The sequence below is a fragment of the Pipistrellus kuhlii genome, unplaced genomic scaffold (assembly GCF_014108245.1).
Source record: "Pipistrellus kuhlii isolate mPipKuh1 unplaced genomic scaffold, mPipKuh1.p scaffold_m20_p_24, whole genome shotgun sequence".
Classification (NCBI taxonomy): Eukaryota; Metazoa; Chordata; class Mammalia; order Chiroptera; family Vespertilionidae; genus Pipistrellus; species Pipistrellus kuhlii.
Window position 1 is genome coordinate 4,557,114 of NW_023425523.1, and position 17,881 is coordinate 4,574,994.

Sequence of the window (17,881 nt, forward strand, 5' to 3'; positions counted from 1 at the left end):
ACAGCCTCGGGTGGGCCCTGCGGAGAGGGTGGACTGCTCTTCCTCTCCGACCCTTTCACAGGTGATTACGATGTGCCCTGTGCGTAACGCTGCACCTGGTCCCCAAAAACATGACCCGCGGGCCTTTCACACCCTCTCGCTCTGGCTGGCAGCCCTGGCGAAGGGCAGACAGCAAACCCCAGCCTCCGGGCGTCCGGGCCGCTCCAGCTACAGCATGCCCTCGTGGCTATGGCTTCGCTGTATTTGTTTTTACGGCTCCTCTGTTTATGGCAAGTGCTACTAGGCTTCCATTTATGGTAGGGATGTAGGATTTCCTCTTAAAAGGTATTCCTGTGCGTGTGTGTGTGAGTGTGTGTGTGCACGCGCGCCCCGAATTGATTTAAAGAAAAATGGAAAAATGTTAATAGAGCAAGTGGCACTCAGATGTGGCCAAAACCTGGAAGGTGCTATCCACGTGACCACACTGTGAAATAAAACACAGCTATAAAAGACTCCGGGAGGAAAACAAGAGCCCTGAGCCTCGTATTCATACACAAAGCTCATAATCACCTCGAGCACCCCAAAGATCAAGGGGGGGCACTTCCTTTCCCCTCCCGGGCCCTGCAGGCTGCAGGTGGGCAGCTTCCTCTCTGGCGAGGACTGGGTTTCACTAAAGGGGAGCTCTGAGCTGCAGTTCCCGCCGCCTCCTGGTCACAGAATTGATGCCCCCGGCCCCCCACCTCCCAAACCCTGCAAATTCATGAGGTGCCTTCTGTACCAGCCCACCTGACAGCAGGCCCTTTATTTTTATTATTTTACTATTTTTAAAAAAATACATTTTATTGAATTTTTACAGAGAGGAAAGGAGAGGAATAGAGCTAGAAACATCGGTGAGAAAGAAATATCCATCAGCTGCCTCCTGCATACCTCCCACTGGGGATGTGCCCACAATCAAGGCACATGCCCTTTACCGGAATCAAACCTGGGACCTTTCAGTCTGCAGGCCGACGCTTTATCCATTGAGCCAAATCAGTCCTGGCTATTATTTTACTATTGTTATTTTTAAAAATATATAGGTTTCTTGATTTCAGAGAGGACGGGAGAGGGCAAGAGAGATAAGAGAAACATCCATGATGAGAGAGAATCATGGATCAGCAGCCTCCTGCACGCCCCCTACTGGGGATCGAGCCTGCAACCCGGGCCTGTGCTCTGACCGGGAATCGAACCGTGACCTTCCTGGTTCCCGGATTGGTGCTCAACCACTGAGCCACGCCGGCTGGGCACAGCGGGCCCTTTAAATGACAGCTGTGCTGGATCACACTTCTAACTGGTGGAGATGGGCGCTCTGGACAATAATGTCCCCGAACGGTGGCTCTGGACGTGACTCTGGACCTTGGGCACCACCTGGCCTCAGGGGGCCCACGCACGCAGCTCTGCCCGCCTGAGCCAGAGGACAGTGGCCGTGGGGTCCGCAGGCCCAGGCAGAGAACGGAGCTCAGGAGCAGAGGACGGAGGGATCCCGGTGCCAGCCTACTGACCTCTGGGGCCCCGGAGAAGCCGCCACACCCTTCCCAGGAGACCTTTTGGCCCGACGATCCCCGAGCAGGAAGCACGGGAGGGGCTCCCAGCACCACCAGCTGCGGGGCCGGGGGCACAGCTGTCTCGCCCTGGGCTGTGTCTCTTGTGGAGGAGAAACATCCGGCCAATTCCATCACGAATGTCAGTCAAAATCCCGGGGAGCACGCGGCCAGCTGGGCACCCTGTCCGCCCGCCGCCCTGTGTCCCAGAGGCAGGCGCCTGGACCATCCTCGGCCGGGACGGGGGACGCCGTCTCCCCGGGGCCGTGGCCTCTGCAGCCCCGGAGCCCCCGGTCCCCGGGCGGGTGGCCTGCAGCCTGGGGGAGGCGGGGACGGGCAGGACGTGACCCAGGATGGGGGACCCGCAGGCTCCGAGGAGAGATATGCGGAGGTGAAAGGGCAAAGCTGTTTTGAGTCTCCTTATCAGGAATGGCCGAGTGAAAGGGAAGTGGGCAGCCCTGGAGGTCAGGCTGGGGGGTCATGGCGGGGCCAGGGCCAGGCCCGGGAGACCAGAGAGGAGTCCCTGCTGGGGACGGGAGAGAGAGGGCCGGAGGGGAGCTGCCGGCGCATTCCCGGGGGAGCAGCGGATAGGGGGGCCAGCCTGGGGCTAAGGGGCTTGGGGAGACAGACTTCAGGCTGAGACCCAGGGTGGCGGGTCATTCTAGAAGCAACCCTGCTATGGGACTCAGACACACACCCCCTCCACTGTCCCAGGCTCAGCCCAGCTCCTGGTGTGAACACCTTACTTCTCCCACTGCCTCCATTCAGCCAACACATAGTGATGACATGCTTACTTGGGCCCTAGCCGGTGTGGCTCAGTGGATAGAGCATCAGCCTGTGGATGGAAAGGTCTCGGGTTCCATTCCAGTCAAGGGGACGTACGTAGGCTGCAGGCTCCTTTCCTAGCCCGGACCCTGGTTGGGGCGCATGCAGGAGGCAACCAATCAATGTGTTTCTCTCACATCAATATTTCTCTCCGATCCTAGCCGGTTCAGTGGATAGAGCATTGGCCTACAGACTGAAAGGTCCCGAGTTTGATTCCGGTCAAGGGCACATGCCTGGGTTGTGCAGCCAATCAACGATTCTCTCTCTTCACTGATGTTTCTATCTCTCCCTCTCCCTTCCTCTCTAAAATCAATAAAAAAAATATATATATATATTAAAAAATATACTTCTGTCTTTCCCTCTCTCTTCCATTCTAAAAATCAATGGAAAAGTATCCTTGAGTGAGAATTAAAAAAAAAAGAATTAAATATATATATATATATATATATATATATATATAAAGAATTAAATATATATATTATTATTTTTTTTTTTTAAGAAAGCAATGCCTCCTCGGTGCCAGGCACTGGGGCTCAGCAGTGAGATGACAGACACGTGCCCTCAGCCCCCACCCCCAGCCAGAGCTCAAACCCCCGGAATCCTCGCTGCCTCTGCCGCCTGCCTGCCGGGCCCACCCACTGCTCAGTGCCTCTGGGCATGTTTCTGGAACGTTCTTTCCTGGCTCCCTCCAATCCTCCCCGGTGGAGCCCCGTATCCAGCTTCCGGCTCCACCTCCCACGGCGCCTGGCACAGGGCCCTGAGCGGACATGCTTCATCCTCTTTCACGGAGGGGCTGGGGTGCTGAGGGCTGGTGCAGGGGTGCCACCTCGGCCACCCGTGAATGCCCAGAGCCCCTGCCCACGCCACTCCACAGCACACACGGGCACACGGGCCTTCGAGTGGCAGGCCTCTGGGTGGCCCTGAGATAAGGGGACCCAGGAGCTGCTTGCTTTCCCCCGGCTGAGAGGTCGCAGCCTCCGGCTCCAGGACCCCGCTGTCCGGGGGCCTTGCCTGCAGGAGCCCGCCGTAGCCAGCGTGCCCTGTGTGTCTGGGGTCCCCAAGGTGAGGCAGAGCCGAGCCTAAGGCCCCTTGGCCTTGGTCCTTGCAGGTGGAGAAGCCGGGGGGGGGGGGGGGCCTGAGCAGACAGCAGGCAGCTGGGGCCCAGCAGGGACTGCCTGGGAGGGAGAGGGCTGCTGGGAGAGGCTGGGGTTCCAGCACAGCCCCAACAGATGAGGCTGCCCACTTAGGAGTAAGGAACTGGGCGGTGGAAGTCACCGAGACTGCGAGCTTCTTGCGGGCAGGGCTGTGTGCATGCCCCTCGCCTCCCTGGCAAGGCAGTACTGAGAGGGGGCTCCCCACACCCTCCCTGGACACCACGGGATCAAGCCCGGCCCTCAGCGATCAGAGCCCCGCGCTTCTGTCCTGCCCCCTGGTGGCAGCTGGCCATATTGCAACTCATGGAATATTAAAAAAAAAAAAATGGGGTGGGATTTCTGAACCCCCACCTTTAGAACTTAGTTTTGGGGTGGCATTAGGAAAGGGTCCCTGAGTGTTCTGGGAACAGCTGGAACCCAGTCGCTCCTAATCAGCTGAGGGAGGGGGAAGAGCAGGGTGTGGGAAGAGAACAAGGGAGGACTTGCCAGCCTGGAACCTGATGCTCTGCCCACGGCCGCAGACAGGGACAGACAGGGGGGACCTGGGGATCTCCTGAAACGGGGAGTCCGTGCTCAGGGGGTAGGGGGGCCTCAGGGCCTAGTCATAGTCTTTGGTTCCCGAGCATTCTCACGCTCCAGTTCCTCTTCATTTAGCCATTCTCCATACGCACAGGCCCCTCTGAGCCCCAGGCTTGCTTTCTTTTTAAAGAGCCCGCCTCCATTTCTTCCAGGGGAAATGTCCGCGGAAGCTGGTCCCTAAGAAGTGCCACTGCCCCGGCGACAGGGCTGCAGGGAGTGGGGCTGGCTGCCTCTTGCGGGGCCCCTTCCCTGCCCAGCAGCCCCTCGTATGTTACACCCCAGAATTCTGTAGGTGATATACAGGAGGAGAAATCTGTCTCCTCCATCCCCCCCGCGCACACACACACACACACACACACACACACCCCCAGCACATGCCAGCTCCGTGCCTCGGCCCCAGGACTGTGGGGTGAGATGGATTGAAGGAGAGGTACCAGTTCCAGGTCAAGTTTGGGGAGAGGACACCACTGCCTCCAAAGCCTCGTCCGTCAGCAGAGAGGTCTTAGTCCCAGGCTCCAGGGCCTGTCCTCTTGGGGCTGGGATCACCAGGAGGGAGTGAATGGTAAGCACTACCATGAATCCCCACCACCACCACTCAGTCTGACCCCGCGGGTCCCCCAGAACTGCCAGAACAGGCACTGCCTCCTCCATGAAGCTTTCCCAGATGTCCCCGCCTGAGCCATCGTGCTGCTAGGAACGCCGGGCAGCCGCTTTATGACACTTCTCTCCCCGTTTCTCACACTCACTCAGCCGCGGGCCGAGCTATTTGCATACACGCTTCATTTCCGCAGGGAGGCCAGGCCGCATTCTTCAGGGGTGGGGCTCCTCCTGCTGACTTTATCATATTGACTTTTGCATCCATCCCTGTGCCCTCACACAGCCACCTTCAGTGACGAGAGAGAGAGAGAGAGAGAGAGAGAGAGAGAGAGAGAGAGAGGGAGAGAGCGAGGAGGGAAGTCGCCCATGCTCCTGGGTTCGCGGTGTCTCCGGGAGAGCCTGCTGAAATCCTGCAGGAGGGGCACCTGGAATTGATTTGCCCTACTAAGACATTAGCGCGGCTTAGCGACTCCACAGGCTGTCACCGAGCAGAGAGCACAGAGGGACTCAGAACAGGGCCCTGTGGGTGGAGGAGAGACGGGCGGGGCCCCGCCTGTGCCAGAGCTGGGGGCAGAGGACGGCCCCTGGCCCGCGGAGGAACCAGGAGGAGCCGGAAGCGGGCAGAGGGTCCCGGGTCCCGCCGCCCCGAGTCTGCCTCCCCACCCTGCCTCCAGCGCCGGCCGGGCTGCCTCGGAGGGGACCGCTCCGTCTCCTCCCCGTCTCCTCCCCGGACATCTGGGGCTGCATCAGACATAACGATCTGGTAAAGAAAATTGTTATGGGAATCTGTAACCTTGAGACGTTATCAAAGGCGTCTTTAAAGCCCCTCCTCCACCCCCCGCCGGGCGGAGGGGATTGGAAATTGGAAAACGGGGAGACAATTACAGGGCCATCAAAGTGGCCGAAATGCAATCCAATCTGCAGGTTTAAGGACGGCTAGCAGACCCCCGGGCCCGGCCAGCGGCTGCAAGCCCGCTGTTTAAAAACCAAATCAGCCGCATCGCCAGATCCGGGTCTGGAGCAAACAAACGGAGCCCACAAAAGGCTCCCCGGCTCTCCCTGGCGATGGGGAAACCCGAGAAGCCGGCCCTGGGGAGGCGCCGAGCCTGAAGGACCCCGGCTCCCAGGACCTCTATCTCCCCCACCACACACACACACACACACACACACACACACACACACACTGCACCGCGGGGCGCTTTGTCTCCTTCTCCGTCTTTCTGAGCTACTTTCTCCCGTCCCCCTTCCTCTCCTGCCATCTCCCTTTAGACATGTCTTTTCCTGACAGTGTTCTCTCTTTCCTTTTTCTCTTTCCCTCATAATCTCTTTGCGACATTTCCACCCCTTTCGGTGTCTTTCAGCTCTGTATCTGTCTCTTTACATTTGTTCTCTCTCTCTCTCTCTCAAAATTTCTCTTTTCCTTGACCTCTCTTTCATTTTCTTGCCCTTTTCTGCTTGCGAATTGCCTGTAATTTCCGACTACATATGACGTGACACCCCCTTGGCTGGTTCACTTGCTGGTGTGTGAGTTCTAAGGTACCCCCCCCCAGGTGTCCACACGCAAATGCCCCCTCCCCTCCATGCCCATCCAGGGACCCTCTCCCCACGTGTCACCACGAGCCGAGCTGGCTGGCTAGGCCGTCGTGGCCCCGCAGCACATACGGACACTCACAACAGACATGTGGTTCCACCTTGTGAGCAGGCTGCACAGGCGCGGAAATTTATGTCCGGAGGGGAATGCTACAGCACATAAAACCGGCACAGAATACGTCCGAAATTTACTGTTCCTTTTTATGTGGGGCGAGAGAAAGAGGCTATAATTTTGCCGCTAATCAAGTCCTCTCTATTTATCCTGAAGATGTGAAGGTAGATCTTCATCCGCGTCCCTCCCAGGGGCAAGGAGCCGGGGAGGCTGTCGGATGGCGATTCGCACGCCGCGCTGCCAACCCGGGGACCTTCCTTCCGACCCGTTCCCGTACCTGTGCCGGTCCTGGGGGTCAGGGGCACAGGCGGGAGCCGCAAACGGTCACCCACCTCGGAGGACGCGGGATCATGGAAGGACGGAACCGGGAAGGGGCCGGAGAAAACGAAAGCGGACGCCCGCGGCGCGCAGGAGCGGGGAGGCCGCGGGACCCAGACCTCCGAGGGGGCACCGGGCGCTGGGGCCGCTCCCCAAACCTGCGGCAGTGAGTGCGGCAGGGGTCGGGCTCCCGCATCGCCCCCGATCCGGCCTCCTAGCGGGTCCTCGGTCCATCGCGCCCGCCCGGGGTCCCAGCTACCGCGTCTCCTCGGCCACCGCCTCCCTCTCCGCGCCCCGCTCTTCCGACTGCCCGGCGGCCGGGCCCTGCGCGCTGCTGCCGGGCACAGGCCCCAGGTCCGCGGGGCACAGGCCCCAGGTCCGCCCGCTGCGCGGCGGTCAGACCCGGCTGCAGAGAAGAGCGCGCCGGCGGGGTGGCCGCGGGCTCCGCTCCCCGCTCTCCCCTCGGAGATCCGGGGAGAGCCCGAGCGCCGGCTCCCTTTGATCCTTGGACGGAGGTTGGATGTTGGCATTCAACTTGGAAAGCCTTTTCTCTTTGGCCGTGTTCCTCCTTGGGGAGCGGACTCCCCGGCCGGGCGGCGGGCGAGGGCGCGGGGTTACTCGGGCTCCGGATGCCGTTGCGCGCAGCCCCCACCCGCTCCGCCCGCCGCCCGGGCTCCACCCGCAGCCCCAGGTCCTCCCGCAGCCCCGGCTCCACCCGCAGCCCCCGCTCGCCCCGCGCACACCCCTCCACCCGCAGCCCCGGCTCCTCCCGCAGCCCCGCTCGCCCCGCGCACACCCCTCCTCCCGCAGCCCCGGCTCCTCCCGCAGCCCCGCTCGCCCCGCGCACACCCCTCCTCCCGCAGCCCCGGCTCCTCCCGCAGCCCCGCTCGCCCCGCGCACACCCCTCCTCCCGCTCTCTGCAGCGCGGGGCGTGGAGCGCAGAGGAAGCTGCAGACCCGGGCTCCCCTCCCCAGCCCCCACACCCACGCCGCCACTCAGTGATGAACTTTTAGTAAAAAATCTCCCGGGGCAGGAGGCATGTTCTGGGGCCAAACTCAAACGGGCAGCTCCGCATTCCTCAGGGCGAACGGCCTGGGATCCCGCCGGGCTTTGGGGGAGCGGGGGAAGGAGGCTGGGGCCCGGGTGTCTCTTCCTGGGGTGACGCTCCCTTCGGCGGGTGGGGTGACCCCGGGAGGCGCCGGGAGAACACAGAGAGCTGACTTCCCCTCCCTCCGTTTCTCCTTTGTCTCCGCCATCCGGGGCCCAAGGTCTCTGCATCCGAGATTTCCAAACCTGGTTTTGCAACACTCCAGGGGAACTCCAGTTATCTCCGGGGCTTTGTGAAGTGCTCACAAATTAATGGAATAAACGTTAATTAACTTTAATTGTTTAACGGCAGGTTAGGACCCTGGATGGGGCGGGAAACACTATCCCAGGGTGTCCCAGCTCCCCGAAGGGGGGGGGGGGTTCAGGGCTCAGAAAGGGACACCCAGTTCCTAGGAGGGCAGAGGGTTACTTTAGGACAGTTTGGGGCCAGGGAGGACTCTGCCCAGAGGGGCTGGGGGCTCTGTCCTGCCAGGTTCTCCCCCAATTCTCTTGCCAGCCCTCTCCATCTAGGCCCCCCTCCCCTCTCCTCCCAACCAAAACCCTCAGTGAGGTCCGGTCCACCCGGACAAAGCAAACGGGCTCCTCCGTTTTAGGAGAGTCGGGGCCCAGGACGCTGGAGTGGCTTGCTCAGGCCTCTCGGCTGCAGGGAGCACACTCTCCTCCTGCTGCCCTTTCGAGGAGTCACTCACCCCGAAGTCTCCGAGGGCCCCTCACTCTGCACACCACGGGGCGGGGGGGGGGGGGGGACTGCCCTTCTGAGCTCAGGGATGGGGGCCCCAGAGGTGACCAGATGGCCCCGGTGGAGGGCAGCGTGCTCTCACAGCGTCTGACAAGGGCCCGCACGGATCCCTTCCCGGGAACAAACCGGCCCCATTAAAGTGTCGCTCGTCTGGGGAAGTGCTGATGCCATATTGGAAACACGCTGAGCCTGGAAGGAGAGGCAGGTCTGGGGCAGGAGGGCCCCTGGGCGGAACCAAGCCTGCCCGTCCATCCTCACAGGCCGGCGCCTGGAGGGAGGGATTCCGGAGCAAACCTCCGCCTGAGCGAGCCCCCAGGACGGTGGTGTCCCCTCAGGGACAGCGTCTGCGGACAGACCGGGGAGAAGGTGCTGGTGACGTGGGGGTGTCTGGGGGATGGCGGCCTGGCTGCCCCGGCTCAGGCCGACCTGCAGTGTCCGCTTCCCCGAGCCTGAACTTTACGGCAAAGGCTCCTGTGGTTTGGGCCCCGGCAACACTGCTGACCTAAACAGCCTCCTAACAAACGGAAAATGTATAAACACATAGCAATTACCTCTGAGAAAAAGATTCATTAAAATCCCCCCCACCCCGTGTTATTTGCTAAAGAAATAGCTGAGACCACGTGGTGAGGAGGTACGTGGCCGGGCCTTCTTAGCTGTATGCCCCCCCCCCCCCATTCCCTCTCTCACAGCGAAGATGACAGCCCGGATGAGCGGATGAGCGGCTCTCAAACGGCAGCGTCACCCAGACCCCCGCGAAAAGGTTGTAAAAACAAAGATTGCTGGGCCCCACCCAGAGCTCCCAGCTTAGAGGGTCTGGGGCAGGGCCAATCATTGGCCTTTCTAACAAGTTTCTCTCTCTCTCTTTAAAAAAAAATATAAGCATATTTTATTGATTTTTTACAGAGAGGAAGGGAGAGGGATAGAGAGCTAGAAACATCGATGAAAGAGAATCATCAATCAGCAGCCTCCTGCACACCCCCTACTGGGGATGTGCCCACAACCCAGGTACATGCACTTGACCGGAATCGAACCTGGGACCCTTTAGTCCGAAGGCCAATGCTCTCTCTACTGAGCCAAACTGGTTTCAGCAGTTTCTCTCTCTCGCGCGCGCGCTCGCTCTCTCTCTCTCTCTCTCTCTCTCTCTCTCTATATATATATATATATATATATATATATAATTGATTTCAGAGAGAAAGGGAAAGAGAGGAACATCAATGATGAGAGAGAATCATTGATCGGCTGCCTCCAGCACGCCCCCCACTGGGGATGGAGCCCGCAACCTGGGCATGGGCTCTGACGGGGAATTGAACGGTGACCTCCTGGTTCATAGACTGATGCTCAACCACTGAGCCACACCAGCCAGGCTCTCACAAGTTTCTTGACGCTCTGATGCCGGCGTGGGGGCGGTACTTTGAGAGCCTTTGGAGGAGATGGGGTTGACGCTGCACCCTGAGCCAACCTTCTGCCTCCATGTCCCTGTGCTTCCCCCATACCGAGACGGAGGGCTGATGTTTGACACTCCAGCCTGTCCCCCCCTCATCAGTACTGAGCCAGCCTTTCAGGGGCTGGTCACCCTGCCACTGAGGGACACCTGACCCCTCGGTGCGACCATCCCACTTGGGATTAAGCCCAGCTCACGGCGGCGGGGCCCGAAGCTTCCCCAGCGTGGAGGGCTGCTGTTCCTTTGTACCGAGCAGGGCTGGGCCTACCCCGCGCCGAGGCCCAGGCAGGCCTGCTGAGCCTTGCGAGCGGCTGGCAGGAGCCCAGGGTACATCTCCAGGCCCCTCGATGCGGCCTGGTGTCTGCCAAACACTTGTCCTGCCGCGCACACATGGGCACGCACACGCTTCGCCACACACGGAACCCCGGGCCGGCCGGGAAACGCGCTCGGCTTTGAAGTGCCCCTCTCCGCACATTTGTCTCAGCCCTCCCCGGGAGCGGGGCCTTATTTATCTTCTTGGCATGGGTTCTTAGAACACTTCCACTCGCGCGGCAGCGAGACCACTCAGCTCCGCCGTTTTACGAAGCTTATCAAACAGCAAAATATCCGGTCTCTCCGCCCAATGGGTCTGGCGTGAATGTGCCTACGGCTCTGCTTTTCCCCAGACGGAGCCACGCCCCCCTCCCCGTGCGGACCCCAAAAGCCCAGGGCTTGCCTATGTAGGCTGCCAGCCCCCCCCCCCCCCGCCCCCAAGCAGATGCGGGTTTTGAGGCTTCTGAGCAGGGAGACCGAGCCGCACGTAGTCCACACATGCACACGCTATGTTCACACGCCACCAACAGGGCTCGGGCCCCCGCGGCAGACTCACCAGCCTCCGCTCCCCGTCCAGCGCCCCAGCCGCCGTGGGGCCCTGCCCAAGAGGAAGGGGCTGCTTCTCAGATCATCCCCGTCACTTCAGTCCCGGAGCTGGGACCTGCGTGGAGAGAGCCACCTCCCTCCTTTGCAGCTGGGGGCTTGGGCCCTCCCATCCATTTTTATTATTTTTTTAAATATATTTTATTGATATTTTACAGAGAGGAGGACGGGAGAGAGAGAGAGAGCTAGAAACGTCGATGAGAGAGAAACATCGACCAGCTGCCTCTTGCACACCCCCTACTGGGGATGTGCCCGCAACCAAGGTACATGCCCTTGACCGGAATCGAACCTGGGACCTTTCAGTCCGCAGACCAACGCTCTACCACTGAGCCAAACCGGTTTCGGCTCCCATCCATTTTTTAAATATATATATTTTTATTGATTTCAGAGAGAGGAAGGGAGAAGGAGAAAGAGAGAAGCATCAATGGTAAGAGAGAATCATTGATCAGCTGCCTCCATACTGGGGACCGAGCCTGCAGCCCAGGCACATGCCCTGACCCGGAATCGAACCGTGATCTTCTGATTCATAGGTTGAAGCTCAACCACTGAGCCTCCCCACCCATTTAAAGGGACCGAGTGTTTCATACTCTCCACAGGTGGACTCCAGACACACCGGGCTCCTCTTCTCCCCTGCCTGCCCTCCCCAGGAGTCATGCCAATCCCAGTCTGGGCTCTCTACCGCCAGCCACACCTGAGGCCTCTGAGCCAGGCCCCTCGGATGGCCCATCCTCTCTGAGGGACCAGAGAGCCAGCAGCCAGGCCTCTGTCACTCAGCACCTGGTGTGCTCAGAGCTGCCACCAGGATGGCATCCATCACAGCGTTCCAGAGCCTGGCAAGTCCCCACAGCCAGAGGGTAGCTGGGGATGGCAGATGCCCTGACCTTGTAGGTGACCATGCGTACCATGTGGAGGACTCCTTTCTGGACGGAAAACCGTCTCAGAGGCTCAGTGTCTCCTGTAGCTGTCCATGTGTCCGCATCTCATGTCCCCAGAAGAAAAAAGCCTAGAAAGAAAAAAGCCAGCTTTGGAGTGAGGGGCCCCCATTCTGCCAGCACAGTCTCGGCCCCGAGGGCTCAGGTCCCCTGGAGACAGGCAGCCCTTGGGAGAGGCCCCTGGCGGGAGCCCTCCTGGCTCCCTCATGTAGGAGTGAGTGACGTGGGTGGCTTCATTTCTCTGAGCTCTGTCTCCTCCTCTGTAAAGTAGAAACAGCCAAAACCAGTTTGGCTCAGTGGATAGAGCGTCGGCCTGCAGATTGAAAGGTCCTGGGTTCGATTCCGGTCAAGGGCATGTACCCTGGTTGCGGGCACATCCCCAGTAGGGGGTGTGCAAGAGGCAGCTGGTCGATGATTCTCTCTCATCGATGTTTTTAACTCTCTATCTCTCTCTCTTCCTCTCTGTAAAAAATCAATAAAATATATATTTTTTAAAATAAAAAAGTAGAAACAACACAGCCGCCTCCTGAGCCGCTTAGATGAGCTTTTAAAACAGAGCGTGGCTGGTGTGGACCTAACATACAGCGGGCTCTCAGCACCACCTTCTCCCCTGTGGGTCAGCTGCAGGCCTAAGGTCAGGGGTCACTGTGCTAAGCCTCCAGCAATGCAAACAGGGGTGTCGTGCCCTCCTCAGAGAAGAGGTGTGTCTGCTTCCTTCCTTCACCCCCATGAACCAGGAGCCCCTCGGAGACCCAAGATCAGCTCGCTGTGCTATGAGGACGCCCCGAGGAGTGTGTCTGCCGTGACAGCCGAGCCCTCAGGGCGCAGAAAATCCAGGGCACAGCTTGCCCCCATCCGGGACCTCCTCGGTCCTCCTCAGGACAGACGGTGTGGTTCTCACGGCCCCGTGGGCTTTGCCCCTTGCCCACCAGACGCCCTGCCTTGCCACTCAGGTCCTCTTCTTCACCCATCAACACAGCCGCTCCTGGGACCCGCCACCAACCACCTGAACCACCCCTCCCGAGTCAGGCCTCCTGGGTGAGACTGCCCGCTGAGCACAGCCCGCTGGGGTCTGGGCGGCTTTCTGGATCAGCCTATGGCAGAGCCTCCTGGATGGCACCCCGAGGAGCCATGCTTGTGGGATCTTCCACGTGCAATCTGTGCGTGCCCTGCAGAACATGGCAGACGTAAGGGCATGCGCGTTTCGAGGCCTACGTCCCAAAAGGCATTGCAGCTGCCACCTCGGTCTCCTGGACCCTTTGCTGAGGGGGGAGCCAGCTGCCAGGTTGGGAGGACACGCCGGCAGCCATGGGAGGAATTGCCATCAGCAGCCAATGCCAACCTGCCCAGGCCACGCCTCCAGAAAACTAGCCCGGCCAGGATCCGGGCGTGGGGTCACGGGACACCCAAGACAGACCACTAGGCCGTTCTGTTCCTGGGAGCCTGGGATCACCATCACGGACTTAGTTAGAAGCTGCTAAGTTTTGGGGGTGCTTTGTTACACAGCATTAGGTGACTAATACACAGACCAATCCCAGCTGCTTCTTCTTTTGTGAAATGGGACTGATGACATTGGGAAGAGGAAGAGAGATGGCACTGGCCTGGCACGCCATAGATGTTCTGTCGGGGGCGGGGGTGGGTATCCATTACCTATCCCCCCACCTCACCGCAGGAGGCCCCGGAGGAGCTGGGCAGAACGCCCCCCGCTTCACTCGCTTTTCTCTGGTCCCTTGTCACGTTCAGGCCCTACTGTCTGTCTTCCTCCAACGTGGGAGAAACCCTAGACTGGACGGATGAGTCTGTGACATGGTGGGGAGAACCTTCCAGAACACTGGGCTGGCTTCCGCCCCCGTTCTCAGGGTGCTCAGTGGTGTGTGCTTGCATTCCTGTAGAAGGGCCCCACGTGTGATAATTACATACTTGTTAGCGCTGGAAAATAACAAATCTGGAGTCGGCCCTCTGGAACCAATGGATTTCCTGCTGAAGGGAGGTCAGCCGGGGCCCTGGCCGGGGGGCTTCCCCGAGAGAGCCAACCCTCAGCTCCAGAGAGCCCTGCGGGCACCCACCCCGTCCCACCCCGGCCACATCCCAGGCTCCCACAGGCCTGTGCCCTCACCTCTGCACCTCCCAGCTCCCGGCCACGGCTGTTACATTCCTGTTTCCTCATACCCGCCTGCTGGGCCGGCCTGGGTTCCCCCTTAGAGCAGGGGGACCTCTCGGGCCTGGGCTTCCCCCTCCCTGCCTCCCACTGGAGAATCCAGAGCCGATGCCTGCGGAGCCACCTGCCCTCCCCCTGGAGTTTCCCTTGATTCCTGTGGACACCACTGTCTCCCTTCTTCCTGGCCCACCCCACCCTCCTCCCGCCCAGGCTGCAGCAACACTCAGCAAAGCCCAGTCCCCCAAGCCCGGCTTCCTCTCTCCCCTCCGGGCTGTCCTCTCCGGAATGCCCTCTCCCTGCCCCTCAGCACACCTTCCCCTGGCTGACCCCGCACCTCTCAGCTTGGAAGCATCCCACGGATTCAATCTGGAAGCATCGCCCCCCCCCCCCCCCCAAGGCCAGACAGGTGCCTGTGGCACAGCCTCCCGACATCGCGTGCTCTCCGGCTGGCCCGGCAAAGCCCCGCGAGTGAGTGGTCGCGTCCGACTCTCCTCACGCGGCAGCCCCGGCGAGCAGCCGGCCAGCATTCGGTAAAGGGTTGATGAATAAACGAACGCGTAAGGTTAATGGATCCAAGTGTTAAAATGGCCAAGAAATTCCAACCTGGTCCCTTCTGTTTGACACAAAGCAGGAGTTCGTCAGAGACTGCCCCCCAATGACGCCTGGTCCAGGCGGGCACTCGCCCCAGAACCAGTGGCAGGTGTCACACCGAGGCTGGCAGGGAGGCAAACCCGCCCTCGGGTGCTGCCAATCCCAGGCGGAGGTCACTCTCAGCCCCAGGGAGGTGGGCAGAGGAAGAGAGGGGCGGGGTGGATCCAGGCTCAAGAAATGTCTGAACAAACACTGTCTGGGCCCCTCTGGCGAAGCTGAACTCCAGACCCGCTCCTCCCGGGTTTTCCAGGGAGAAGGGGAGGCACAGACGGCCTCAGTGCCTCCCCAGCGGGGCCGAGGAAACCAGCAGAAGCAGAGAAACAGGTCCCCCGCTTTCCAGAAAGCTTACTCAGAGGCACACCCTTCAGCCTGGATGGGGAGAGTCTCAGGCGAGGACTCCGGGTCCCTGCAGCCCAGAGCCTCCTCCTGCAGCCTCCTCCTTTTTTTCCTGAGGAGGAAGCACCGGATCTGCACGTTTATTTACCATTCCTGAGCCTGACCTTCCCGGAAGGGTGTCACTAATGAGAAACAAGCCACTTTGCTCCCAGATCCGGCACTTTCACGGGATCCATGGAGGGTTTCAGAGCCCAAACAGGGCCAGGGCAATCCTGACTGCCTTCCCTGCGAAGGAAAACAAAGCCACGGAGCTGCTCTGTCCGGGAGGAAGCTTTGTGTACGTCGAACAAACGTCAGAAGCGAGGTTACTTCTCTCCCGCTGTCCCGACCCCTTCCGGCCCTCGGCTGGGGACAGAGAGGGCATCCGCCTTCCTGGGACGTAGGTGGAGGGAAGTGGAAATGAAAAGTGCTAGTAGGGGCAGGAGAGACCCGGGTTCAAGAACGGATGTACAACAGAGGCAAGAAGTCCGAACTCCGCTCGTCCCCCTCACGTCCACGTTATGACTGTGCTCACACGGCCACTCCGCCATCCCAGCAGAGCGCACGCTCCGTGAAGACGGGGGTCTGCCCATCTTGCTCTCTGCTGCATCCCAGGGCCAGCAGTGCCCGTCAGGCAGTACGGGCATCCTCTTGTTCAGAGGATGGATTAAGCAATTAGCCAGCCAGAAACACTTGCAGAGAAACAGCCAGTCAGTGTCATTTCCATTTTAAAAGTAATTCTTTCTCAGCGGGAACAGAGATTTTCTGTGTGTGTGTGTGTGTGTGTGTGTGTGTGTGTGTGATGACAGGACTTAGGATTTTCTGGATCATCTGGTCAGTTCGTCTCCATGGACAATCAATCCATCAGTGCCAAGCGCTATTGCAACCCCACTGGTTATTAAACAGTGTGAACGGTGAACTTGCAAATTCCCTTTAAGCTCTGCCTCACATCTGGCTGAGCCGGTGGGTCGTAAAACCTCTCAGGTGTGAGGCGGGAGGTTTCATTTCTCCTCTCTCAGCAGACACCGCTCCCCACTCACTGCAGGGCCACTGCAGCTGGGCGCCGAGCGGGTCTCCAGAAAAAGCCACTGGGCGATCAGGAAGGCGGCCGTGGGGCTCCACCCAGGACCAGCCCTGTCCCCCGTCAGGCTGGCCTTCCTCCTCCCCTTCCAGAAAGGAGCCCTGACCGTCCTCCCCCTGGCATGCTGTCAGCCGCCTGGCATCAGCCTAAGAAGGCCTGGGAGACCCCGGATCTGAATGCAGATCCTGGTCCTGCCACTAAGTGGCTGTGTCCACCCTGGGCAGCCAGCTCTCTGCTGTAGCTCCGTCTCCTTCTCTGTGAAACGGGGAGAACGGCGTCCACTTCCTGCGGTCACTGTGAGAATCAGTGCACACAGGCCCCGGGGGGGAGTCCTGGCACACGGGAAGGGCTGCGTGCTAGCCAGCGCTCCTGTCTGTTGTCTGCACAGCGAGGACCTGGGGTCGCCCAGACCTCTCAGCCCTCTGAGAGGGAAAGCTCAGTCACCAAGGTGCCTTTTTGTTTGGCATTCTCGATGCACCTGCCCCATCAAATGCGTCCCGGACCACGCCTGGCTCAGAAGAGCTGGCAGCAGTGATGTCAAAGGGACCGCACAGGCTCCTCTGTGACTTGCATGGTCCCGGGACAGAACCCTCCCAGGGGGCGACTCCGGCCACCCATCCAGCCCGAGGGCGAACCTGGGGCCGCCTGCCGCCTCAGTTTGGCTGGCAACACCATGCCGGCCTGCAAGTTGGCCTGTGTGAGTGGGAGGGTGTCAGGGAGAACCGCTGGGGCTGGGAAGGGGGTAGCAGTCCCCACTTCTGTCTGCCCCGTCCCAGCCTCTGGCCCATTCAGTCCGTGTTCGGGAGCCTTCCCTCTCTTGGTGATATAACCCAGAAGTCCGGGCTGCTGCTTCTGAACAGTGTCACGATATTAACCGTCTCTTTGCACAGTTCGTCACAACCACTGAAATGTAAGTGCTGTTCAAATACTCCTCACCCATGGGCATGGCCCATTTTAAAAAATACAGTTTATTGATTTTTTAAAATATATATATTTTATTGATTTTGTACAGAGAGGAAAGGAGAGAGATAGAGAGTTAGAAACATCAATGAGAGAGTCATCGATCAGCTGCCTCTTGCACACCCCCTACTGGGGATATGCCCGCAACCAAGGTACATGCCCTTGACTGGAATTGAACCCAGGACCCTTCAGTCCTCAAGCCGACGCTCTATCCATTGAGCCAAACCGGTCTCTGCCAGTTTACTGATTTTTTACAGAGAAGAAGGGAGAGGGACAGAGAGTTAGAAACATGGATGGGAGAGAAACATCCATCAGCTGCCTCCTACACTCTCCCCACTGGGGATGTGCCCGCAACCAAGGTACATGCCCTTGACGGGAATCAAACCTGGGACCCTTCAGTCCGCAGGCGGACGCTCTCTCCACTGAGCCAAACCAAGCACTGCACGTTTTTATGGCAAACAAACGAAGGCCTACTTTATCGCCGGAGGCAAAAACCTTGGCATGGAAGCCAGGCTGCCTCACTTATGCTGCTGATGGGGACACTTTTCCCGTGTCAGACTGTGTCTACCACAGGCTAGATGCGTTTGCAAACACTTTTTTCCTTTACCAACACTAACTTCCTCCTGAAAGGAAGACGGATACCCACACACCAGCTACCCAACAACCATTGGAAAACGTGACTCTGGTCCAAAGTGACCGTACAAGCTGCTTGCCGGGTGCTGGGATCCTCTGGGTCCCAGAGAACGGATCCCCGCTGCGCAGGCAGCGAGGCCAGAGAGGAACTTCCCCGA